This window comes from Bubalus kerabau, chromosome 4 (assembly GCF_029407905.1).
Source record: "Bubalus kerabau isolate K-KA32 ecotype Philippines breed swamp buffalo chromosome 4, PCC_UOA_SB_1v2, whole genome shotgun sequence".
Classification (NCBI taxonomy): Eukaryota; Metazoa; Chordata; class Mammalia; order Artiodactyla; family Bovidae; genus Bubalus; species Bubalus kerabau.
The window spans coordinates 81,230,886-81,258,044 of record NC_073627.1 but is presented as its reverse complement, the minus strand read 5'-3'; the positions used below and the strand labels follow the sequence as shown (position 1 = coordinate 81,258,044).

General features: G+C 37.9%; 1 protein-coding gene across 14 annotated transcripts in view; it reads right to left on the bottom strand.

The window, feature by feature from the left end:
- The window catches only part of LINGO2 (leucine rich repeat and Ig domain containing 2), a 681,723-nt gene that overhangs the window by 435,510 nt on the left and 219,054 nt on the right, over positions 1-27,159 (bottom strand). The window contains exon 4 of one of the 14 annotated variants that reach the window (XR_008713384.1): positions 13,119-13,137. The exons of 11 other annotated variants lie outside the window; for them this stretch is intronic. The gene's annotated coding sequence lies outside the window, so the exon portion shown is untranslated. Of the gene's footprint in view, positions 1-13,118; positions 13,138-13,173; positions 14,019-23,109; positions 23,908-27,159 lie in introns of those variants that run through there. 2 more of the 14 variants (XR_008713381.1, XR_008713380.1) reach the window with 2 other exon arrangements.

Here is a 27,159-nt window from a genome sequence, read left to right as displayed (position 1 = left end):
AATACATTGGGAATTAAAAAACTAAGGAGAGCAAAGACTAATTTCTCATTACCTACTGTTATCTAGATGAACAAAGAAAGTTCATAAAGTAGAACAAGCAAGTTTTCAACCAAGATAAATCTTTGCCTACTACAATAGATATGCCTGGGCTATTTAAAATTCACCTCTATCACATACACAAAACTAAAACTGCAACTGTACTTTTGTAAAATATGCTGACAGCAGATATAACTAGAAAAAGTGTTGGCAACCTAATAGAAGACAGTGGGTATTTATTTCTATCTCCTACCTTACCCATTATTTCTGTCAAATGTTACTGCTATATATGTTACCAATCATTTTCATCATGTGTTGCTGCTATATTTTGATATTCAGACTCACTTAAATCAACCCTTTATTGTTGCAATAATATTGTTCCGTGAAATATCAGTGACGGTGACTTCTAAAACACAGTGCAGACAGAACATTAACTGAGAAAAGACACACTCCATAGCGTGGAGGAGTCATTTCTCCATGGTAAGTAGCTAATAAAACAGTTGGAAAAATACAACAATGAAAACATATTGAAAATAAATATACTTAGGAAAGATGTGACTGCATAGCATTTGCTGTTTTCTTAAAAGTATATCCATCATCTGAAAGGTTAATAATTATGAGGTATATAATGCTTTACACTTTACAAAACTCTTTTCAAAATATAACCATATTTAAACAATGTGCAAACCCTATAGTGTTTGTAGCTTCCCCTCAGGCTCACACAGTAGACAAATACCTCAGACTGGTTTCCCAACCACAAATCCATAGAGGTCTCCACCCTACAATCAAGTTCACAGAAATGGGTCAACTTAAGTATCCCATCAGTGCTAAACTGTAGAACGTGTCCCGTACACCCACGATGGAATGACACCTTTAAGTTCTTGCCAACCTCAGACTCTCTCTGTGACATACATTCATCATTCCCTCTCTCTCTCCTTTTCTTCCCTGTGGGATAGAGTCAGGACGAATCACGAACAAGCACAAAAGCTACAACTCACCTCTGCAACACAGCTCCAACTACCCCAAAAGGAAGGAAACGTGTTCCTTAAAACTTAAAGGAAAAACTCTGTCTCACCTGAGAAATGGAATATTAATTCCTTCCCTCTGAAAAATGCTAATTATAGAAATGATGAGTCTTCCGTTTCTAAATTTCAAGGCTCTGAAAGGCAAAATCTGCCACACGACTGTCTCTCTACCCTGCTGGCTTGTCTACACTCTCTTGCTGGTTTTAACTTCATCTTCTGATCTACAGTTTCACTTGTCCTTTACCTTTTAATGTCTATATCCCCATTGTCAAAAAGGTATTTCTACTGTAAGTTGTCTTGAATCTTACATATATGTATAAATCTTACCTATTTGCTTACCATGTACAGCAAACATGAGAACAGCAGTGCTGTGTGCTACTCCCAGCTTCCCATGTCCTCCCCGACCAGATACATAAGTCTGACCTCAGCTACACAACAGTGACCATCACCAATTGGTGGTACTAGAATCTCAAATCTGCAGTCAGGTTCCCTCTTGGCTGCTTTTGAATTTTAAGCTTTTGGTAAAATTCCTTCCTTTCTCCCTGTTTGACTTCTCGCTTAAAACCTTAGAGTTCAATTCTATGATTTCAAAATGTTTTTTCCATAACAAAATAACTTCAGGTAAATACTATATACCAGGAGAAAAAAAACTGTTACTAATTAAAGCATATCCTCCAGAGGCTGTGAGAATAAAGGACTCACAAACATAGTTTAAATAGAATTAATTTCATTTGCAAAGGATCCTGCATGCTTAAAACATGATTCTATTTGTTTTAAACATACTCTGTTTTTATTTTTAAAGAGAAGGGACTAGAAAGAAGCCCCGTGAGTGAGCATTTTCTCCTCATTAAAACCAGAAAGCTCCCCCCTGGCCAAAACTCTCCACAAAAAAACAAAAACAAAAAACTAGCTAGAACTCATCTTGCTATTCCAGGCTATCAAATCCTTCCATTTGTTTCAGGCAAGTGGTTTTATTAAGGACACTGGATGACAGCAAAAGGCTTTTGCTGGGTGGATGGAGATTTCCAAGGGATTGCAGAATGGATTTAATGTTGTGCTCTACTCACAACACAGAATCTCCATATGGTCATTTTATAAATCATATGGCAATCACTTTCATCAGAGTTTCCCACAGAAAGTGAAAGCTGCTTAGTCATGTCTGGCTCTTTGCAATCCCATGGACTGTATAGTCCATGGAATTCTCCAGGCCAGAATACTGTAGTAGGTAGCCTTTCCCTTCTCCAGGGGGTCTTCCCAACCCAGGGGTCGAATTAGGACTTAGGAAATAAGGAAGCATGGAGTCAAGCATGAGATAAAACAGATAAATATTGTCTGTTTGGAAATTCAGAACACCATTCGGGGTATTCAGTGTAACAGGGCATGTAATGAAGGCATATAATGAGATAATGACAAGTTAAATCCATTTTACTTATAGTCAGTAGACAAAGTGCCAATAACAGCAAATACTGTTGATGGAACACACACACACACGCACACACACCCCACAAACAAACAAAAACCAGGCACATCTCTTCCATTTCTTGGACTGCAGAGCTCTAGTTCTGCTTACTATGTAATGGAAATAGCATAAAGAGTAGGGTTGACAAGAAGGTCTGAGATAAAAAATTTTGAGGGCTCTGGCAAATTAAAAAAACTGAAGAAATAGAAATTGTCTTGTACACATAATTATTTATAAGCAAGATGCACCCCCCCCAAAAAAAAAAAAAAAACCTTGTGGGGAGACATGAGGATTTAAACTCATGTTTGAGACTCGGATATCCTAAACTCTGTCCAGTTTCTCATTAGAATAACTCCATCAATATAATAAACAAACAAACCCCATATGCTATGCTAAGTCACTTCAGTCGTGTCCGACTCTGTGCGACCCCATAGATGGCAGCCCACCAGGCTCCCCTGTCCCTGGGATTCTCCAGGCAAGAACACTGGAGTGGGTTGCCATTTCCTTCTCCAATGCATGAAAGTGAAAAGTGAAAGTGAAGTTGCTCAGTCGTGTCCGACTCTTAGCGACCCCATGGATTGCAGCCTAACAGGCTCCTCCATCCATGGGATTTTCCAAGCAAGAGTACTGGAGTGGGGTGCCATTGCCTTCTCCGAAAAAATCCATATACTTGCTGAAAACCAGGTAAAGATCTTTCTTATGTACCTTTCTCCTTGAGATGTTAGATAAGAAAGGGTGAAGGTGAGAAACAAGTGGAGGGAGTTTGGGCCTCGGCCTCCCACTGATTCTGCAGAACACAAAGAGTTTCCACCTGCTGCCATTACCTGTTGGGAATGGGAGGCACCGAGAGGCTCACAGTCAATACTGAGTCTGTAGGTTGTAAGAACTGTCTGGCAAACTAACCAGAGGATGTTATAAATAAAACATGTCTATCAGGGATCAAGGAGGAATAAGCATTTCTGACTCAAGCATCTTAAAGTAGTCAACACTAAAAATTGCAAATTTTCCAAAACTGTCAGCCAAGGATGAAAATTTCAAAGAGAAATTTCCCCTGGGGGAAAAAGTTCTCTAACAACCGCTAATATCTCTTTCTGCCCATAGCCCTATTCTCAGCTCTGTAAACTACTGGGCACCAGTCCTACTGGTGCGATTCATTTGAGAGAGGGAGAGGAAAAAGTGGGATTCATTTGAGAGAGGGGAAGGAAGGCATTTTCAGATTTACAGCATTCAGATGATATATTCCTCATGTGTCCTTTTGATGAAAATCAAAACCACTTGGAAAGGTATTCTGATCAACCAGTCAGTGAAAGCAAGGTGCAGGAAAGGGAAGATACCACATACAATGATGAGAAGACAAAACCAATACTAATTAGAAATGTCTACTGCCTGGTACATAGAAAACACTCAATACGTAATATGTGAATCCATAAAGCATGCACACACAGCTACTAGTGTGCTGTTTGAACCTAATGTCATATAAAGACATAATTCCTGAAGGAGATGGGCATGTAAAAGAGAACAAAAGAACAACATTTTCAGGTAATTTCAATGATACATGGGAAGATGGGAAGGTATTAGCTTGCTAAAATATTCACCTTACAAAGAAGGAATCCCCTGACAACATTTTTTTTCTGGAAGTTAATAAGGAAATATACATGTGTGTGAGTGTGTGTGTGTGTGTGGGTATATATATATATATATTTAAACATTTAAAATTAATGGTATAAAGAATAGAATCAGAATGTAAAATCTCCAAGTCATGGGGCCAACAGGATAATAGTTGGAGGGCATTAAAGACCAAGAATACTTGGCCATCATTGGAAAGGTTAAGAAAGAAATAAAGAAAGTGAAGTCGCTCAGTTGTGTCCGACTCTTTGTGACCCCATGGACTGTAGCCTATCAGGCTCCTCTGTCCATGGGATTTTCCAGGCAAGAGTGCTGGAGTGGATTGCCATTTCCTTCTCCAGGGGATCTTCCCGACCCAGGAATCGAACCCGGGTCTCCAGCATTGCAGGCAGACACTTTACCGTCTAAGCCACCAGGGAAGTATAGGAAAGGTTAGGACATCAAAAGAAGAAAACCCTAAGAAATCATAAAAATAAATAACATTAAACTAGATTAAAAGAATGAGATCAGAAAATCAGTTATTCCAATACAGGTTGACTAGCTTACATTTTCCTTTAAAAGAAAAATTTAGTTTATGATCAAAAGAAATGTTAGCTATTTGATATTAGCAAGAATCATACTAAAACAAAATACTATTTTGAGAAGAGTAAGAGTAAAGATGTAGACATATGTGTTAGTCAAAAGCAAAGCAAAAAGTGAACAATATTAATATCTGAAAACGGAACTCACAACTAAGATTTTGCATTCTATTGTAAACTCTATACAAAAGAATACAAATGCAAGCCATGGACCCTTATGCACATGGCAGAAACACATAAAATGTTAAAAATTATTTAGATGATATCTAGAATAACATAAAATTAAATTTGTAAGGGGAGTTTAACACAGAATTTTAAGACAAACAGATCAATTATTCAAAACATAAACTGGGATGCACAGTATCTAACAAGCTTGATTTAGTACTGTATGTTGAAACATGAACCCTATAAACAACAACTATACACTTTGTTCCATACACACACACACACACACACATATGTAGAGTATATTTATAAAATTATTAATTGCATTAGGCCTAAAAATAAAAAAATAATAAAATCAAATTTAATATCATTGATAATACAAGAAAACAATTAGTAATACTTTAAAAAAAGGAAAATAGGATACTGAAAGATGAACTCCCCAGGTCTGCAGGTGCCCAACATGCTACTGGAGATCAGTGAAGAAATGACTCCAGAAAGAATGAAGAGATGGAGCCAAAGGAAAAACAATACCCAGTTGTGGATGTGACGTGATAGAAGCAAAGTCCAATTCTATAAAGACTAATATTGCATAGGAACCTGGAATGTTAGGTTCATGAATCAAGGCAAATTGGAAGTGATCAAACAGGAGATGGCAAGAGTGAACATTGATATTCTAGGAATCAGCGAACTACAATGGAGTGGAATGGGTGAATTTAACTCAGGTGACCATTATATCTACTACTGTGGGCAGGAATCCCTTATAAGAAATGGAGTAGCCATCATAGTCAACAAGAGAGTCCAAAATGCAGTACTTGGATGCAATCTCAAAAACAACAGAATGATCTCCATTTGTTTCCAAGGCAAACCATTCAATATTACAGTAATCCAAGTCTATGCCCCAACCAGTAACACTGAGGAAGCTGAAGTTGAATGGTTCTATGAAGACTTACAAGACCGTTTAGAACTAACACCCAAAAAAGATGTCCTTTTCATTATAGGGGACTGGAATGTAAAAATAGGAAGTCAAGAAACACCTGGAGTAACAGGCAAATTTGGCCTTGGAGTACAGAATGAAGCAGGGTACAGGCTCATAGAGCTTTGCCAAGAGAACACATCAATCATAGCAAACACCATCTTCCAACAACACAGGAGAAGACTCTACACATGGAGATCAGCAGATGGCCAACAACGAAATCAGATTGATTATATTATTTGCAGCCAAAGATGGAGATGCTCTATAAAGTCAGCAAAAACAAGACTGGGAGCTGACTGTGGCTCAGATCATGAACTCCTTATTGCTAAATTCAGACTTACATTGAAGAAAGTAGGGAAAACCACTAGACCATTCAGGTATGCTCTAAATCAAATCCCTTACGATTATCCAGTAGAAGTGGGAAATAGATTTAAGAGATTAGATCTGATAGAGTGCCTGGTGAACTGTGGATGGAGGTTCAACATTGTACAGGAGACAGGGAGCAAGACCATCCCCAACAAAAAGAAATGAAAAAAGTCAAAATGGCTATCTGAGGAGGCCTTACAAATAGCTATGAAAAGAAAAGAAGCAAATAGGTGTTTTTCTGGAACTCTTTGCTTTCTTCATGATTCAACAAATGTTGGCAATTTGATCCCTGGTTCCTCTGCCTTTTCTAAACCCAGCTTGTCCCTATGGGAGTTCTCAGTTCATGTACTGCTGAAGCCTAGCTTGAAGGATTTTGAGCATAACCTTGTTAGGATGTGAAATGAGTGCAATTGTACAGTAGTTTAAACATTCTTTGGCAGAAAAACATCTCTGCATCACTGACTATGCTAAAGCTTTTGACTGTGTGGATCATAACAAGCTGGAAAATTCTTAGAGATGGGAATACCAGACCACTTTATCTATCTCCTGAGAAATCTGTATGTGGGTAAAGGAGCAACAGTTAGAACTGGACATGGAATAATGGGCTGGTTCAAAATTGGGAAATGAGTAAAACAAGGATGTATATTGTTACTCTGCTTATTTAAGTTACATGCAAAACACTAGGCTGGGATCACAGCTGGAATCAAGATTTCTGGGAGAAATATCAACAACCTCAGATATGCAGATGATACCACTCTAATGACAGAAATTGAAGAGGAATGAAAGAGCCTCTTGATGAGGGTCAAAGAGGAGAGTGAAAAAGTTGGCTTAAAACTCAACATTCAAAAAACTAAGTTCATGGCATCCAGTCCCATCACTTCATGGCAAATAGAGGGGGAAAAGTGGAAGCAGTGACAGATTTTATTTTCTTAGATTCCAAAATCATTGTGGACAGTGACTGCATTCATGAAATTAAAAGACGCTTGGTCCTTGAAAAGAAAGCTATGACAAACCTAGACAGGGTGTTAAAAAGCAGAGACATCATTTGGCTGACAAAGGTCCATATATCAAAGCTATGGTTTTTCCAGTAGTCATGTATGGATGTGAGAGTTGGACCATAAAGAAGGCTGAACACTGAAATATTGATGCTTTTGAACTGTGGTGCTGGAGAAGACTCTGGAGAGTCCCTTGGTCTGAAAAGAGATCAAACCAATTTGTCCTAAAGGAAATCAATGCTGAATATTCATTGAAGGACTGATGCTGAAGCTGAAACTCCAATACTTTGGCCACTTGATGTGAAGAGCTGACTCATTGGAAAAGACCCTGATAGTGGGAAAAATTGAACACAGGAGGAGAAAGGTACGACAGAGGATCAGATGATTGGATGATATCACTGACTCAATGGACATGATTTGAACAAACTCAGGGAGATAGTGAAGGGCACAGGAGCCTGGTGTCCTATAGTTCATGGGGTCACAGAGTTGTACATGACTTAGTGACTGAACAACAACAACAACAAAAGTTTATTACAATGAAAATGGGATAATTCAAAGTGGTACTTGAAAAATTTATATATAATCTTAAATGCATTTATGTTTAAATAAGAAAAATTTTAAGTCCCCAACTAATCATTTACTAAACTTAAGAAATTCAAAAAATGACAATGAAGTACTTTAAAAATGTAAAAATGTATTTAAGAAGGAATTAATAAAGTATAATTATATAAATAGATTAAACAGATAAAATGGACAAAAGTAGACTTGATAACCAACAAAATTGTTTTTTTAAAGGACAACAAAATAGACACTCTCCATAATATTGAATAAAATATAAAAGAATATTTAAACATGTATCATTCAAAAAGGAAGAAGCAAAATATAAAAATAAAGCTTTATTAGAATATATTCAATCTTCACTAATACTAAAATCTGGAAAATTGTGTTAGCCATGAAAAAACTGAATTATAAAATGTCAAGAAGTTCCAGTTAAAATGTCAATGAGATAAATAAACATTACAAAAAAGAATGAACACTCAAAACCTATCCTCTCACAAGACAATTAGGTAAAGGCCCAGTTAATTTTTCTGTAAAACTTTCAAAGGATGGAGAAGTCCTGGGCAACTTCAATTATATTAGAGCAGCTTTTTCTTTAAAAGGTCAGATAATAAATTACAGTAGCTTTGAGGACCAGGAAGTCTCTGTTGCAATTACTGAACTCTCCTGCCATAGGTTAAATGCAAGCCTAAACAGATAACATGTGATTCAATGAGCATGACTGTGTTTTAATACAACTTTATTTACAAAGCAGATGGTAAGCAGATGTTGTCCTGTAGGTTATAATTTGCCAATTCTTGCCCTAGCATAAAGAGATAGATAATTCTGCTCAGGATTCTGTAATAAGCTAAACAGGAAATGAATTTGAAAAAGAATATATACATGTATAGGTATAACTGAATCACTTTGTTGGACACATGAAACTAACAACACTGCTAATAGACTATGTCCCAATATAAAATTTTATTTTAAGTTAAAAAAAGAGATAAAGATTGCCTAATTCATTTTATAAAGGTCATATAAAATCAGGAACTAAAATTTGATCATGATCAATCACAAAGGCAATAATATTAATCTCATTTGGGATTACATAAGCAAAAATCTTAATTGAAAATTAACAAGTATAATCCAGTAATATACTAAAAGAATAACACATTGATTAGTAGGATTAATCCTAGCAAGACAAAGACAATTTCTCTTAAAAGATCTATTACATTAGTAACTCTTCATATTAAAAAGGCAAAGAGATAAACATAATCTTTATTGATATTCCAAAAACATTTGAAAAGGTTCAATATCCTTTCAGGAACTAATAAAATTTGAAAACTTTTATAACATAAATAGAAACTTTAATTAAATTGAAAAGTATTTATCTAAAACCAACTGCTGAAGTATTTTTAATAATGAAATACAAGATACATTCCAGAATAAGACAAGGAATCCTGATACTAGTTTTATTATTTAGTATGCATTATGATAATAAATAAGAGGTATAAATGCTGAAACAGCAGTCTAGCAAGATAAATTGTTTAAAAGTTTTTAAATAGATTTTCCCATACATTAACTTTATCCAGGTATGCATTACAGTATATTTAAAAATTATCTTTATAATAAAAACAAAATACAAATGCTTTATTAAACTTAATAGGAAATATACATTTAAAAATGGTAAAAGAAACATCAAAATAAGAAAATCAGTGAACGTACTTAAGAACTTTCTGTGAATGAGCACTCCATTTTGCACAGCTGTCTCTCCCAAAATTAATACATAAATGCTATTCAATTGCAACTAAGATCCTAAAAGTATTTTAATGAGGGATGTTGGTAGCGAGGAAGGTAATTTTATAGATCAAATACACGAGAGATGAGATTAGTCAAGAATATAATAATAAAATGACTTGGGGGATTCATTGGATCTACTATATATTGAAATATGTTTTAAAGGAAAAATAATGATTGGTCATAGTACTGAATTCATCATAGACAAAGAGATTCCTGGAAAATAATACAAAATTCAAAGAACTAAATAAATATAAACTATATATAATATGGTAAAAGTAACATCCCAAACAAGTGAGGAAAGATTGAATTATTAATAAATATTCTTGGGACCACCTGCTAACAAAGTTTATAAAACTTTTCTGGAAGAAAATTGGCAATATATAGTTTCTAATACACGTTTTCCTTAAAGTAGGTTGACTTTAAGAAACTTTCCCAGGAAAATATCAGATAATTGCTTGGTTACGCTGCCTTTTTATTACGTAGTGAGTTGTAGTAGGAGAAATGAAAAGTAGTCTAATGTCTAACAATTAAAATTAATTAAATAAAACATAGTACAACCCCAAAGTAGAATATTTTTGCAGCTATTAATGATTTTTTTTCAGTTTTTATTTCATATTGGGGTATAGCCGATTAACAATACTGTGATTGTTTCAAGTGAACAGAGAGAGGACTCAGCCACACATATGCGCATGTATCCATTCTTCCCCAAACTCCCCTCCCATCCAGGCTGCCACATAACACTGAGCAGGATGAGGTGCCAATAGACTTTCCCAAGAAATGCTGAAGCTACCTCTAATAGAGAAATTCATTCTAACTTTCGCCTAGCGGATGCTGACCTTTTATACACATCAGTCTAATGGATAGACATCTACTATTCTACTTGCCTGTCTTTATATTTCATCTATTTTTTCTCTCATTATTCTAGGATTCATTAGAAAACCCAAACCTCAAATGATTCTCTCTGTGTGTAGACACACAGAGAGAATATAGGTGGGTGTGTGTTGTTTTGGAAAAGTTACCATTTCCAGAATAACATTTGGCCCCTAAATAAACTGCTAAATATTTCTGCATTCTCTTCCTAGGTGTACTAGACGCCAGCTGAAACACACATTCATTTCTACTTCTGAAGCAACAAAAGATTTCTTGAGGAGAATAAGTGAAGACAGGTCTGAAAAGTTACATATGGACCCTTTCTCTCCACACAGATGGGTGTAGGTCCCTAGAGAGCTCTGTGGACTCCTCTGGAACTTAGTTCTGCATGCTGATCAGCCAGCTCTAGGGGGGTTCTCAGTGAAGGATCGAAACTGTAGGCTAAGAAAGACTAGTTTTGTGCAGTTTCAGCATGTAAGACTCACACTACACTCTTTGAGGAATGTGGTCTCCATAATGGCATGTAAGTGTGTGCATGAAGAGAAAACATCTTTTACCCATGATTTGATGTATGCCACAAGGCTAAGTACCATTATGTAACACAAATCCGCAAGAAAATCTTTACTGGTCAAGTGAACTTGGCCTGGCAGAGAGTGATAAATATGAACTGAGAGATTATATGATAGAAAGCAGATTTACAGGAAACTGCCATTCTAGTGTTTAGATGTTCAATCACTTTTAGCATCGATAGAGAGCTATGAATGTAGCCAGAGATGATGGATGGAATTATCTCTGAAAAAAAGCAAACAATTATAAACCCCTCATCCTTGTAGTGGTGAAAGTGTCTTAACTGTAACACATCAGTCACAAAGATATTTGTTTCCGGCTACTATAAACTAAATAAGCATCAAAGTGGTCCAGTGATACTACAGATTTGAGGGTTAACACAAACTATGGAATATCATACTTATTTCCCTAGTTCCCATCACGAGTTAATTTCTCAATCATTTCTCTCTAGGTCCTTTGAAAGACACAGCCTCCCATGTCCTTAGACCCAGAACTAAGGCACATTATGAACACTTGATACTCATGAGGAACTTTAACAGGCATGCCCTCAGTCCATACTAGTCACTGATTAGAGAAGGTTCTTCTGCAGTGATACAAGCTGTTCATGAGAAAGTTGGATAAGCTGAATCAGTCACACAGCAAAGACCAAATCCCAGGTCTACCTGTTTCATCATAAAATCGATGTTTTTATCTACTACACTATGCAACTGTTTCAAGGAAAATAATTTAAAGCTAGATAAGAGCTTCCACATTTAAAAGGAAATTGCTAGAGTTGTAAGACAATTTAGAAATCACTTAATCAAATGGCCTACCACTAGAGATATCCCTTGTGCCACATCCTTAAGTAATGATCACCCAGTCTCTGCCTGAATGATCCCAGTGACAGGTGGTCATTATTCCATTGTTTGTTAGTTTTTTGTTTTTGTTTTTTGCTGTTGTTTTCATGGGACATACCATGTCCATTCATTAGAAAACCATATTTTCCAAAACAACAACAACAAACCCTCCAAATTTTACTCTTGGTATTTCCAAATTTGATCTATAGTTCAGTTCAGTTCAGTTCAGTGGCTCAGTTGTGTCCGACTCCTTGCGACCCTATGGAATGCAGCACGCCAGGCCTCCCTGTCCATCAGCAACTCCTGGAGTTTACTCAAATTGATGTCCATTGAGTTGGTGATCCATCCAACCATCTCATCCTCTGTTGTCCCCTTCTCCTCCCTCCTTAAATCTTTCCCAGCATCAGGGTCTTTTCCAATCAGTTAGTTCTTCACACCAGGAGGCCAAAGTATTGGAGTTTCAGCTTCAGCATCAGTCCTTCCAATGATTATTCAGGACTGATTTCCTTTACAATGGACTGTTTGGACCTCCTTGCAGTCCAAGGTACTCTCAAGAGTCTTCTCCAACACCAAAGTTCAAAAGCATCAATTCTTTGGTGCTCAGCTTTCTTTATGGTTCAACTCTCACATCCATACATGACTACTGGAAAAACCATAGCTTTGACTAGATGGACCTTTGTTAGCAAAGTGATGTCTGCTTTTTAATATGCTGTCTAGGTTGGTCATAACTTTCCATGCAAGGAACAAGTGTCCTTTAATTTCATGGCTGCGGTCACCATCTGCAGTGATTTTGGAGCCCCCCAAAATAAAGTCTATCACTGTTTCCACTGCTTCCCCATCTATTTCCCATGAAGTGATGGGACCAGACTCCATGATCTTAGTTTTCTGAATGTTTAGGCCAGTGAACATTAAAGTGAGCTTTAGGCCAACTTTTGCACTCTCCTCTTTCACGTTCATCAAGAGGCTCTTTAGTTCTTCTTCACTTTCTGCCATAAGGGTGGTGTCATCTGCATATCTGAGGTTATTGATATTTCTCCCAGCAATCTTGATTCCAGTTTGTGCTTCATCCAGTCTAGCATTTCTCATGATGTACTCTGCATATAAGTTAAATAAGCAGGGTGACAATATATAGCCTTTATGTACTCCTTTCCCTATTTGGAACCAGTCTGTTGTTCCATGTCCAGTTCTAACTGTTGCTTCCTGAGCTGCGTACAGGTTTCTCAAGAGGCAGGTCGGGTGGTCTGGTATTCCCATCTCTTTAAGAACTTTCCAGAGTTTATTGTGGTCTATACAGTCAAAGGCTTTGACATAGTCAATAAAGCAGAAGTAGACAATAATAGTCAATGTGCAAACATATAATTTGGATATTACAAAAGCAATTTTATAGTTGATTTAGGAATATGGAGAAATAAGAATAGCTTAGGACCATGGTAGACTTTTTTAAAATGGCTGAAGAATTTCTTCAACCATATTTTAAACAGCAATATCTTCATCTCTGTGACAAAAATTCCCCAAAAATAAAACCCATTCTGATTATATCTAATAGTAGAATGTACTTAGAGACAGCTTTAATTATTAGAAAGCTCATTCTTCTATTGACCTGAAATCTTTCTCCCAGAAGCTCTTAGTATTTGACCGTATTTCTAACCTCTGAAGAAACAACAGATACGTTTACTTTCTCTTCAACTGAGTGATGACATTACTTCTTGGAACAGAAATAGAGAAGGAGGGGATAAAAACTACTTCAAGATTTTTAAAAGTGCTATAAGCTAACTTCAAAGACAAACTGTTCATTAATTTTTTAAATATCCATAGGCTCCTATGTAATTAGTCTCCCTTAGCTTTGGGTTGGCCAAAAAGTTTGTTTGAGCTTTTTCCATAAAATGCTACAAAAAAACCTGAATGAACTTTTGGCTAACCCAATAGTTAAAACAGATGAAGTACATTAAGCCTCTTTCATGCTTGTAAAGTGAGTTAAAACTTACTTATCTCACAGGTTTTAAATGAATAGTGTGTAAAATGGGGACAATTAGAAAACACAGATTTTTTTTTACTAGTGGAAAATCTAGAAGTTCTTCAGTTACAGAAATAAAGCAAAACAAATCAATAAATCAATATTTTACATTGAGGGACAGCTATTCTTTGGTCTTCTCAATGATATAACTTCATTACATGGTGTACCCTGTGGTGAATTTAAAGAGCAAATATTAAGTATCAGAAGCTTTATGTGCAACATTGATCCCAGACAGGTTGGTTTTTATATATAAAAAGTATTCACTCTCAAATAGAATCTTAAATGTGCTATGTTTTTGCGGTGAGACATCTCTTTGATTATAAATATTATAAAGCATTTAATATAAGCAAGAATTGGGATGCAGATACCATATAGCAACATTTTCATTTTAGATGATTTTTTACTCAACAAATATATTTCAATCAATAATAAAGTACTATTTGTTTTGTATTTTACAGCTTCACTCATACATAGTTTAAGTGCTAATTAAAATGTCACATAATATTTTTAAAAAGATATCAAGTGGAAAAGAGTAGGGAAGTATGCATGGAGCAAGGATTCTACAAATTCTGTGCAAAATTTTTTCACCAACTATTCCCAACATCTATTACAGAATCAATATATGTTAGCTATATTGATTACATTATGTGTATCAAGTAAATAAACTAAGAAATTAAAGTATATTATCTATGCATTCCTTGGATGCAAAAGAGTAACTTAATTAAAGCCTTTAACAACTGGAGATATTTTTATTAGTGCTTTAAAATCTCAACTAATTTAATTAAAAGGATAGATTCAGAGTAATTATTTTCTCTCTCCATTTAGACTATTAAAACTACTTCAAAACCATTTTCTTCTTTTTAGCTTGAAAAGCAGAATAAATTATAATAACTATAACAAGAAAAGTTCTTCAGCTCTTTGTGCCAGGCACTATTTTAATTGATTTGCATTAATTAACTCATTTAGTTGCCACAACAGCCCTTCCAGGGAGGTATTATTATTATCTTCAATTGTAGATGAGAAAACCAAGGCATATGAAGTTAAATCACTTTTTCCAGGGTCACAACTAGGAAGTGGATTCTAATTCAGGGAGTCGACCTGCAAGTTTACTTAGGTCACAAAACAATATCTCCTGTCATCTAGGATAGTACCTAGCTCATGGTAGATTCTAAATCATTATTTTTCAACTGCTCAGTCATGCCTGGAAAGATTAGTTCACCAGATACTATAGCAATGTGTGATGAAATGTAACCAAACCTTTTTCCATGGGTTTCAGGATGAGAACCCTTCAGTGAAGCAACTTAGAATTCAAAGAGGAGCCTTGCAGTTCATACCCGGACAGGAGAGAGATACAGCAGGGGGAACCATAACACCTGGAGCAGGGACACGGGCCACTGGTAGAAAATGTAACTTCTCTGCCTGTTAGTTTCCTAATTTATAAGTTGAGGAAGATGCTGACCAAGGTGGTGGTGGTGGTGATGCCCATGCCACTGGACTGATGTGAAGAAGACATGTCTGGTACAAAAGTACACACTCTATGGATCCTAGGTACAGTAAGTCTGCTGTGAACATGCATCTGGTTCCAGCAAGGAACCAGAACCTGTGCCATCAACGTCAGGCATGAATGAAGTTGCAGCTTGCCCTCCATCTCCTATTGCTGATGATCCTTCAGCTCTACCATTTCCCACCTCCTCTCCCTCCTCTAGTCAGTAACTCTTCTTGCCTGTTCCCTTGATGCCAGACCCTGTATGCCTGCTGTTGTACTTTACTACTGTACTTTTCAAGCTACTGTAAAGTTAAAAATGTTTTCTTTATTTTTGGTGTTTGATTTTTTATTTATTATTTGTGTGAAATTACAAACCTATTAGAGTACAGTACTATATAGCTAATTGTGTTAGTTGCATACCTAAGTTCATTGAACTTAACGAACATGCTTTCAGAACAGAACTCGTTTGCATGTATGTAGAGGACTTACTATATTATCATCATTACTATATCCCAGCTTTTTTAGCTGACTCTCTTCTGAGTACACAACTGCTCAAGGCTAGGGAATTTTTTCATCCATCCGAAAAAGAGGTTATTTGGGCTGATTTGCCTGTCTTGTAAGAGACTGAATCCAATACTGTAAAAGGGGAATCTGTATAAGTCTGTTCATATTCATTAGCTGTTGTCAAGGCTTGCTAATTTCAGATTGTTCTGAGACACTAGGGAGAGAAAGGCGGATCACAGAATGCAAATTTTCATATGCTAGATGCCCTTGAAAGTCAGTAATTCTGTTTCTGTGAAAGTGTTAGTCGCTCAGTCATGTATGACTCTGTGACCCCAGTGACTGTAGCCCGCCAGGCTCCTCTGTCCATGGAATTCCCCAGGCAAGAATATTGGAGTGGGTCACTATTCCCTTCTCCAGGGGAATCTCCCAACCCAGGGAGTGAACCCAGGTCTCCTGAACTGCAGGCAGATTCTTTACAGTCTGAGCCACCAGGGAAGCCCTTCTGTTGCCTGTATCCTCTATCAAACCCCAAACTCCACTTCCGGAAACAGGGACTGAGAGAAGCTGTCTCCTGCATCTTTCTGGGTTTTGAGTAGGGGGTGAGCGATTGCCCTCCTCTGCCCTCCACTGTCAGGGACAATTGGTGGGCAAGTCCTTCACATTCTTGCAGTTTAGAAAGCCAGTCACAGCTGCCTCCTTCTTTCATCTCAGCCCTCATAAGAATGCACACAGCAAACAGATTCTGGGCATAAGCTGTCCACAGGACACTAGTCTTTCTCCAAAAGATACCTCCTTCCACATTGTATAATTTCTGGATCAAATTAACATTGACTCTCATGATTGCCAAATACAAAACGGACAACACACTGATCCCAGAGTAACACCTCTTTCCCTCGACTCACCCACACCTGCCCTAACCCTGGCTCTGAGATTCCAAAAATACATGGAACAATTCATTTTCTAACTATATTCCCTATAGAATCAGAAATACGTCTTTAGCATGATACTCTTTTCATCTCAATCACTGCCATGTGAGTGACAGAACGCAAACAGATTGATGGGACATGTTGCAAAATTAATATCTAAAAGAGAAATAATATGCAGTTGCTTTCACCGCCCCCCCCCCCAACAAGTCCCTTTAGGATCTACAAAGGAAAAGCCATAATGCATTTACAATACACGTAGTTATAAAATGAAGACATAGAGACACTAAGACTTTTTGGCAAAGGCTGACAGGGTAATGCACAACACTGGTTTAGCCTCATCGCTTGACTTCACAGACACACTTGCTACTCGGAATCAATGTTCTCTCTGGTGCTGACCTCCCAAAATTGGCCCACAAGCACTGGTTCACTCTAGGAACGGAGGCAGTGAGGTGCATCACTGCAGATAACTTAGGTATGAATTGTGCTTTTGTTATTTGCTACCCGTCTGGGTTGAAATTAACTATTTAATTTTTCTAATCTTCAGGAGGATCATCTATAAAGCATACACACTACAAAATTTCTCCTAGAACTCTAGAAGAGAATGTCATTGTAACCTACTTAGCACAAAATTTAGCACTTGGTATGAGCTCACAAAATGGTGATCATTAACGTAACCACTAAACAGCGGATACAACTTAGGATTTTAACTATAACTAGCTACTAAGTAGGGCAATATGTGCATGCTAAGTTGCTTCAGTCATGTCCTACTCTTTGTAACCCTATGGGACCTTAGCCCACCAGGCTCCTCTGTCCATGGGATTCTCCAGGCAAGAATACTTGGAGTGGGTTGCTGTGCCCTCCTCCAGGGGATTTTCCCAGCCCAGGGATCAAATCCGAGTCTCTTACGTCTCTTGCATTGGCACCCAAGGATGCTGCCTGCTTGCTATCTTGCTTCTCCTTCTCGCTCACCATGCTTGTCACTACCTCATCTTCTTCATTCCTATGTATGATTTCCAAACACAATCAGAAATATATAGGGATAAACTGAGAGGGCATTGGAGGCAGAGATGTAGGATAGCATGAAAACAATCATATGTAAATATTAGACAACATATTTTAAACTCTTTTTTCCTATAAGTGATGTGCTATGGTATTTTCTATCCTGTAGTCTGTCCAACCCTATCCTATCCTAGCTTATCCTGTTCTGCCCTGTCTTATCCTATCATATCCATTCCATTCCAGTCAGGATGGCTAATATTACAAAGAAATGGAGAAAGGGAACCCCTCATACTTTGTTGGTGGGAATGTAAATTGGTAAAGCCACTGGAGAAAACAGTGTGGAAGTTTCTCAAAAAACTAAAAATAGAACTATCACATGACCCAGCATTTGTATGACTGCATATATATCTGAAAAATCTGAAAACATTAATTTGAAAAAATATATGCCTCCACCCTGGCAATGTTCATATCAGCATTATTTACATTTGCCAAGATACAGAAGCAGCTTAAGGGTCCATCAACAGATGAATGGATAAATAAGATGTCACACACACACACACACACACGCACACAGTGGAATACTTCTCAGCTATTAAAGAGAATGAAATTTTGCCATTTGCACTAACATATGGATTTGGAGGGCATTATGCTAAGTTGCCTGGAGAATCCCAGGGACAGGGGAGCCTAGTGGGCTGCTGTCCATGGGGTCGCACAGAGTCGGACACGACTAAAGCAACTTAGCAGCAGCAGCATGCTAAGTGAATGAGATAAAGAAAAATTCTGTATAATATCACTTACTTGTGGAGTCTAAAAAATACAGAAAACTAGTGTATATAAGAAAAAAGAAGCAGACTCACAGAGAACAAACTAGTGGTTACCAGTGGGGAGACAGGGTGGGAAGGAATATAGGAGTGAGGAGCGGAAGGCACAAACTACTGGATCTAAGAAAGACTTACGAATGTATTGTGCAACATGGGGGGATAGATATTCTGTAATGACCGTAAACAGAAAGCAATATTTAAATATTCTACCACTTTTTTGATTTAAAAAATAAAAAATGCTGGAGCCATCACTAAACTGATTTCATAATCCTATAATGAATCATGAGCCATGATTAAGGCACTGTTCTAGATCCCCTGTATCTATTCTATTTAGAGCAGTCAAGGTCACAGCTTGCTACTGCTAAGTCAGTTCAGTCGTGTCTGACTCTGTGCGACCCCATAGACGGCAGCCCACCAGGCTCCCCCGTCCCTGGGATTCTCTAGGCAAGAACACTGGAGTGGGTTGCCATTTCCTTCTCCAATGCATGAACGTGAAAAGTGAAAGTGAAGTCACTCAGTCATGTCCGACTCTTGGCGACCCCATGGACTGCAGCCTACCAGGCTCCTCCGTCCATGGGATTTGCCAGGTAAGAGTACTGGAGTGGGGTGCCATTGCCTTCTCCGGGTCACAGCTTAGGGCCTTGATTTTTCAAACCAGAAAAAGCTATCTGCTTCAGCAAAGCTCTTTTTCTCCTTTCCTAGACTGTGAAACTAGATGGTTATTTAATCATTTTACAATTTTTTTTTCTTTCTGTTGCACACATTATTTCATGCATTTTTTAACAGTAACTTTATGAGTTCAGTAAAACAGACTTTTATAGACTTCTTGTAAAGATGAAGAAACTGAATCTTAGGTTGAGTGCTTTCTGAAGGTCACACATCTTGTGATTGGCTCTGCTTTAGAATCCAGACTCATGTTCATCTCTTCTCTATTTGCTTCTCCAAGAGCAATAGAGTATCACTTAAATCTCAATTTCCTAAGTAAATACTATTTGCTAAAAATACAGATTTCTGGTTCCCCTTCATACGGAAGCAGAATCTCTAGAGCTGGGCATGTGAATATATGATTTCAAAATGGTCCAGAACTGGTATAGATCGAACTAAGTGTATATTCTCACTACAGAGAGAGAGAGAGACAGAGACAGAGAACTTCTTGGGGCTTCAGTAAGGATTGTGCTATTTTGTTTCAAAAGGATGTGAGAAAACACAGCTCCAATACTTTCGCCACATGATACCAAGAGTTGACTCACTGGAATAGACCCTGATGGGAAAGACTGAGAGCAAGAGGAGAAGAGGGCGACAGATAAGATGATTGGATAGCATCATTGACTCAATGGACATGAGTTTGAGCAAATTCAGAGAGATAGTGAAGTACAGGGAAGCCTGGCATGATGCAGTTCATGAGGCTGCAAAGAGTCAGACACAAGTTAGAGACTGACAACAAGAAGTCAAATACAACTGAACATGTACAAATTATGAATAAACCAAGTACGAAGACTGACTAACAAGAACCAGAACACAAAAACCAAGCCTGTCAGGAAAGTCACTTGGCTTTGAATTGGACTCGAATTCTTCTAGCAGCTAAGATAAATTAAAAGTGCTTTAAAAAGATATTATATATATATATATATATATATATATACACACACACACACACATATATATGCATATATATATATTTTTTTTTATTCTGACAGTATTATTTTGGTTCTAATTCTTCCAGCATCTGAGCAAAAGAAAAGATGTCTGCTACATTTCATGTTCTAAGTCAGAACTGAAGGAAGTACTTAAACATATGGGTGCTGAGGAAGTCTACAAGTTTGGACACTACTCCTAGCATTAACAAAATTATAATATCAGTAGCAACTGAGTATCTATGCACAATAAGCATGATAAATAGATTTTTATATTTCATATTCATAAAATTGTTAGGATGCATTTTCAACTTTATGGATAAGGAAACTAAAGTTTAGAGATTTTAATCAATTTATCCAAAGACATACAAAGTAAGTGAAAAAACTGGGACTCAAGCCCAGCTACTTCATCTCTAGAGCTTATATTCTGCTGACTCTCAGAAAAACGGTATAAGTGAAATAACCATGACTCACATGCATCAGTCCTTTGAGGAGAGTGAAAGCAAAGATGAGAAAATAGAGAAGAGGAACAGTGTGTGAGAACATCAGAAAATCAGGCTGAATCAGCCATTATTTACCAGGAGGTGGCAGTGCATAGCTCCTGTGTGTATGCACTCGTGTGTGCGTGCATGCTAAGTCACTTCAGTCGTGTTCCACTCTGTGCGATCACATGGACTCTACATGGGATTTTCCAGGTAAGAATACCAGGGTGGGTTGCCATGCGCTCCTCCAAGGGATCTTCTGGACCCAGGGATCGAACTTGAGTCTCTTATGTCTCCTGCACTGCAGGCAGATTCTTTACCAAAGCGTCTGCCTGCAATGTGGGAGCCCTGGGTTCGATCCCTGGGTCGGGGAGATCCTCTGGAGACAGAAATGGCAACCTACTCCAGTATTCTTGCCTGCAGAATCCCATGGACGGAGGTGCTTGGTGGGCTACAGTCCACGGGTCGCGAAGAGTAGGACACCACTGAGCGACTTCACTTTCTTTCACTTTCTTTACTGCTAGTGCCAGCTGAGAACCTGTGCTGGGGTACAATTTGATTTGACCCAATACAGGACATGTAGACATGTCTTCCAAGTCCTGGATTATCTCTGGCTCCCAATGACAAGTGTTTAGGTAATACCCGTACTAACAGAGGTCTGAGTTTCTTGAGAAATATGAAAAAACTCAGTTTAATAAGTTCTAAAATGTAGAACATAGGGATTTAATTTTTCTTTCCTTGGGTCACATATTAATCATCCCCATTTGATTCACTAGCATTAGCTAATTAGACGAGACTACGTGGGTATGTTCACTTGAAAAAATTCTTTATTTCAGACAAACTGTATTTAAAAAGAAATTCTACTAGTGTCTTCATGATTAATTTCTGAAACTTCTGTTCTATATTCATTAGATATCTTTAGGCTGACAATGATTTTTGTGTAGAGATATTTTGTTATATGATAAATAAGATACGATTGAAATATTGTACGCAATTATATACATGCCATACTATATATCTACATCCATACCTATATTTTGAAGGCTTAAGGAGTTTTGCACCCTTTGTAAACTCAGCTTCCTTTCCTATAAAGAATTGGACTCCTGGATTTGGCTCCCATGTCTAAGACCTGAAAATATGTCCAAAATTGTATGATGTGTTGTCTGAGTTTCTTGGGTATAAACTGAAAAACTCTTCTACATGTATTGATGCTTTATATATAAGATCGGTTTTTCCTACAATAACCTTTTATACTATATACCCTGCTGTGTTGTTACATTTGTATTATGTCCATTAGACAAACGTACATGAAGATATATTCTTTGCAAAGCCCTTAGCACAATGCTCAGTACTTACTAAGTGCTAAGAAATGCTTCTCTCCTTTCTTCCTTTCTAAACCCAAACCCTTCTCCACTGTATGATCTGCGTCTGTCTCTGCTTTGTTCTTCTTCCGAGCCCATATTCACACTATGTTTTCAGCACTGCCTTTATCCCCAAACAGGAGATTGTTTTGAAATTGCCTTTTTGTTAAAGAAAGCTCAGAAGAGGAAATATGTGTTGTAATTATGTCCGTTAGGTACAAAAATGTAATTTCTCTATTTTCTCTCGGTCATGTGAGGAGAAATATTACCACTTTATTTCTCTTCTGTTTTAAAATAGTAGTTATTCTAAGCTTCCTGAGAGACTGTAATATACTGTGAACTATAGAATGCAGTCCCCCTAGACTCCCTCTGACTCACTGAGATGCTTTGCATGATTAGATATTATAGGCTATTCTATGAGAGCAAAGGATGTACCATCCATGACTGAGTAGAAATATTTTTTCATTCTTTTGTACAAGAGTTTGGTTGTTTTCAGATGCTGTCTCTCTGCTCTGAGAACCATCTACTGCTGTTTGCTTTATTTTTCCTCTATATTGCTTTCAAACTGGGATACTAGGTAAGATGAACACCACAGTCAAAATGGCACCATGCTGCTGAAGCTGACATCAAGCACTTTTGGTGGTCCACAGGAAACAGCATCACTTTATTCTGTGTTTAATGTCTAAGACGGGGAATCGGCCGAGGCACCTGCCATTTTATACAATTCTCTAATCTTCCTCTTTATTAGCTGTCTGGCAACATCATTACACTGACTGCGTGGTTTAAATCTTGTTCACTCTTGTAATATAAAAAGACAAGGGAATGTCTCTGAAGAGACGAACTTAGCCTCTTCTACTGTAGACAGTTTTTTTTTTTTTTTCCAATGTAATTTTCCTTGAAACAAAACTGGTTTTATATTTTCACAGGAAAAGAGACAATCTCTTTGCCTTCTGAGTAAGTATTTTGCATTACAATTGTCCAGATGTTCAAGATGCCTACTGAAGCTTTCTCTGTTTAACAGCTAATTCTCTAGATCAGTTGTTTAAAAAGGCACATATTATAGTATATATCCTCATTCATTTACTTATTTATTTCATTCATTCAAATAACATCTATGGAGTTCTTGCTATGAATCACACACTAGGCTAGGTACTGTGAATACCAAAAAGAAAAAGGATACTTTTATTTGAGCAAACAAATAGGGAAGATAAACTTACAAAAAGATAAATTGTAACACAACACGTTAAGTGTTACAATGTAAGTATGAGCCTAATGTCCTAGAAACACACAAGGATTCCTGTTCAAGCTTGAATAGGAAAGTAGAAGATTTCACAGAGGAAGAAGAGTTATTTGAGTTCCATTTAGCCAGTGTGTGTCTGTGAGAAGATAAGGGGGAAGGGCATTCTTAATAGCTTAGTGTGGCTGGAACAAAGTAGCTTGGTAGGAGAATACGACAGAAGACTGGAATGCCACTTGGATCACAATGTGAAAAATTAATTGGAATTAATCAACTGGAATTAATTGCCTAGGGAAGGGATGGCTAATATAAATATGGCTAAAAGGTAAGAACTGGATCTGGGCTACAGAGGTGGCCCGTATCTTCAAGCAGTGCATAATAAGTCGCTTCAGTCATGTCCGACTCTCTGTGACCCCATGGAACTGTAGTGCAGCAGGCTCCTCTGTCCATGGGATTCTCCAGGCGAGGATACTGGAGTGAGCTGCGATTCCCTCCGCTAGAGGACCTTCCCAACCCAGGGACTGAACCTTTGTCTCTTATATCTCCTGTACTGGCAGGCAGGTTCTTCATCACTAGCACTACTTGGGAAGCTCCATCTTGAAACAGGCTTCATAGCAGAAAAAGAAGGGCCATTACTAGATGGCAAATCTGCAACATCCTAGATCGTGGAGCCACACTGCTGTCTAAAAGGGGGCTCTGGCTGGCCTGAGTGAGGGGAGAAGCAGCAGCAGCATGGGAAGAGGAGGACAACTGAAGGAAATTGGGAGAAAGCTAAGCCAGGGAGGGCCAGAAAAAGACGAGGCCACAGAAAGCAAAGAGTGGTTTGGGGTAGGGATTTTTCACTTGTGTGGGAGTTTAACCTTCACTTTCAGTGTTAAAGAATCAGAACAAGAGCTAAGAGCAAAGTCCCCAACAGTCAGGAGCCCAGTTTTTCCCTCCTCCTCAGCCTATGGAAAGTGTACCTAGTTTGAGACTAACCCAGGAGCCTTAGAGGGCTTCCCAGGTGGTGCTAGTGGTAAAGAACCCACCTGCCAATACAGGAGACTTAAGAGATGCAGATTCGATCCCTGGATCAGGAAGATCCCCTGAAGAAAGACAGGGAAACCCACACGAGTATTCTTGCCTGGAGAATCCCATAGACAGGGGAGCCTGGTGGGCTGCAGTCCATAGGGTCACAAAGAGCCGAACACGGCTGAAGCGACTTAGCATGCACACAGAAGCCTTAGAGCAGAGAGAGGAGAGAAAAGAAGGGTGTGTCCAGGTGGAGGAATTAAACAAATCAGTTTCTGCTTGCATGTGTGATGAGGATGGATTCCATAGCAAACGAACGCTGGGTCTGTCCTTTCCCAAGAGAGCTGCACTTCTTTCAAATGAGATGTTAGAAGTCTGCCCTTGAAGTTTATGGGAGTCTTCAAACTTTTTCAGTGTTAAATCTAGGGTTACATTTGGCTGAGATGGTTGCAATTCTGGTTTTTTTTTTTTTTTTTTTGCATTTTTCTTAATGCTGAAAGCAATCAAAGCCTATTGCTTTCTCTTAAATCTCTGCAGCCACTGTACTAAAAGAGCTATACCCCACCTCTCTGCTGGTCTCTGCATATGCGGAGTGGACACAGGACATAGCATCATCAGGGCCATGGAGGAAAGAATGGAGAACATTAACTGGTTGACCCCCTAGTGTTAGCATTTCCTCTGTATTTCACCCCTGTTCATGATCCTGAGGCTATGTTGGAAAGACTACCATGGAGGAACTCACAAGTTACCCGTGCCTTGAGTACAACATGTTTTATAGTAATGTTCCTCCTTATATTTAGCTGGTTATGTTTCCGCGATCCTTCTGGCTTCTTACTTTATCACTTGGTACCATAGGCTTAATCAGATCTGTCTTCCACCTGCTGCTGCTGCTGCTGCTGCTAAGTTGCTTCAGTCGTGTCCGACTCTGTGCGACCCCATAGACGGCAGCCCACCAGGCTCCCCCGTCCCTGGGATTCTCCAGGCAAGAACACTGGAGTGGGTTGCCATTTCCTTCTCCAATGCATGAAAGTGAAAAGTGAAAGTGAAGTCGCTCAGTCGTGTCCGACTCTTAGCAACCCCATGGACTGCAGCCCACCAGGCTCCTCCATCCATGGGATTTTCCAGGCAAGAGTACTGGAGTGAGGTGCCATGGCCTTCTCCACCTGAGACCCCTTCATATATTTGAAAACAGCTAACACACTTCTCAGCTTCTTCAAGAAGGGAATGCAAATGGATGGTGGAAGACTCACTGCTTTCTGTCACATATTAAGCTGGGATCATTCACCTGACTTGGCTCCTTTATGACGAAGATCAACATGAAAATAAATAAATAAGCAAACAAACCAGGAAAAAATAAGAAAAGAGAAATGAATCCCAAGGTAAGACCAAGATTTAATGCTAGAGTAAATTACACAATTAGTTGTATCAAAAATACATTTAAATTGAGCAGTGCTGTAATGATACAGTAGTATTACACTAATAATACCTCACCAATGGATTCAATTAGAAGTGAATCCATTTCTCTGCCCACTACACATGCTTCCTCTGCCTAACTGCTACTAACAGTGCAAGTCTGAGTCCATCACCATCCTCCTTACTGTACATGCATACAAGTATACATGCACTTATATGTATATAAATGTATACTCATATACAGAATATAAATGGCTGAGACAAGATTTACTAACATGTGACTACCCTTAGTATTTCCAGAGTCTGTTTTGATTTTAATTTCTCTCACTGAAAAATCTGGATAATGTGCCAAGATAAAATCAGACTGATGGGAGAGACAGAAGGAAGGTTTAGGCAGAGAATCCAGGTTGAACAACATAATCAAATGTTGGAAGAAGAGAAAGAGATATACACAACAAAATTGTGAGAACTGGGGCATAAGAGGAGTTTAATATTTTGATTTGTGAAAACATTCAAAATATTGCCTGTTGTAAATAAAGGAGAGATGGGAAAAGGAGTTATTAATTTGATCATCTTAAATGATCTATGAAAGAGTCAAGTGAATATCAGAATTCTCTTTAATTAATAATCATTATGTAATCTGTGCTTTTTGAATAACACTCTATTTAAAAGCAAGGAAAAAAAATATATATATTTTTTATAGCCGTCTAAATTTGTGGTACTCAAATCTAAACACAATGTTCCTGGTGTGAAAGAATCCTAGTACTAAAGAGTCCTGACATGGAAATAAACCTACATCCTATTTTCACATACACAGGAAGGACAAAGATAAATTAGATTTAGACTCTGTAATAAACAGGAAATTTGTGTTTTTTTTATTTGCAATCTTTCTTCTATATTTGAAAAATATGGAGACTTTTCATTCTAATAACATTCAGTCTCTGTACTCTTCTTTGGAGAAGGAAATGGCAACACACTCCAGTATTTTTGCCTGGGAAATCCCATGGACAGAGGAGTCTGGTGGGTTACAGTCTATGGGGTTGCAAAGAGTCAGACACAACTGAGCGACTGAACATGGATGGACCCTTCTTGCTATCTGCTCAAAGATACATTCACATTTTCCAAAGGCCTTCTCTATCTTTACCATTTGCTCTAATGATTCAGATTGTAAGTCACTAAGCCCAAGTAATTCAGCTCAATGGAATGGATTAAACATTTCTTTTTGACTACCTTCCCTACACTCTTGTCCTAAAATATACATTTATGCCAGTAGAGACTATTTCAATGAGTTAATTTTTTGATATGTTCATTCTTTCTCTAATCCCATAGTAAAGTTGAAAACAAAGCAACCCCTAGACAACCCCAGAGCAAAACAAAAGCCTAATCATATGTGTTTGCTTTTTGGTCACCTTCAGGGGGAGGGTCTTCTATAAGT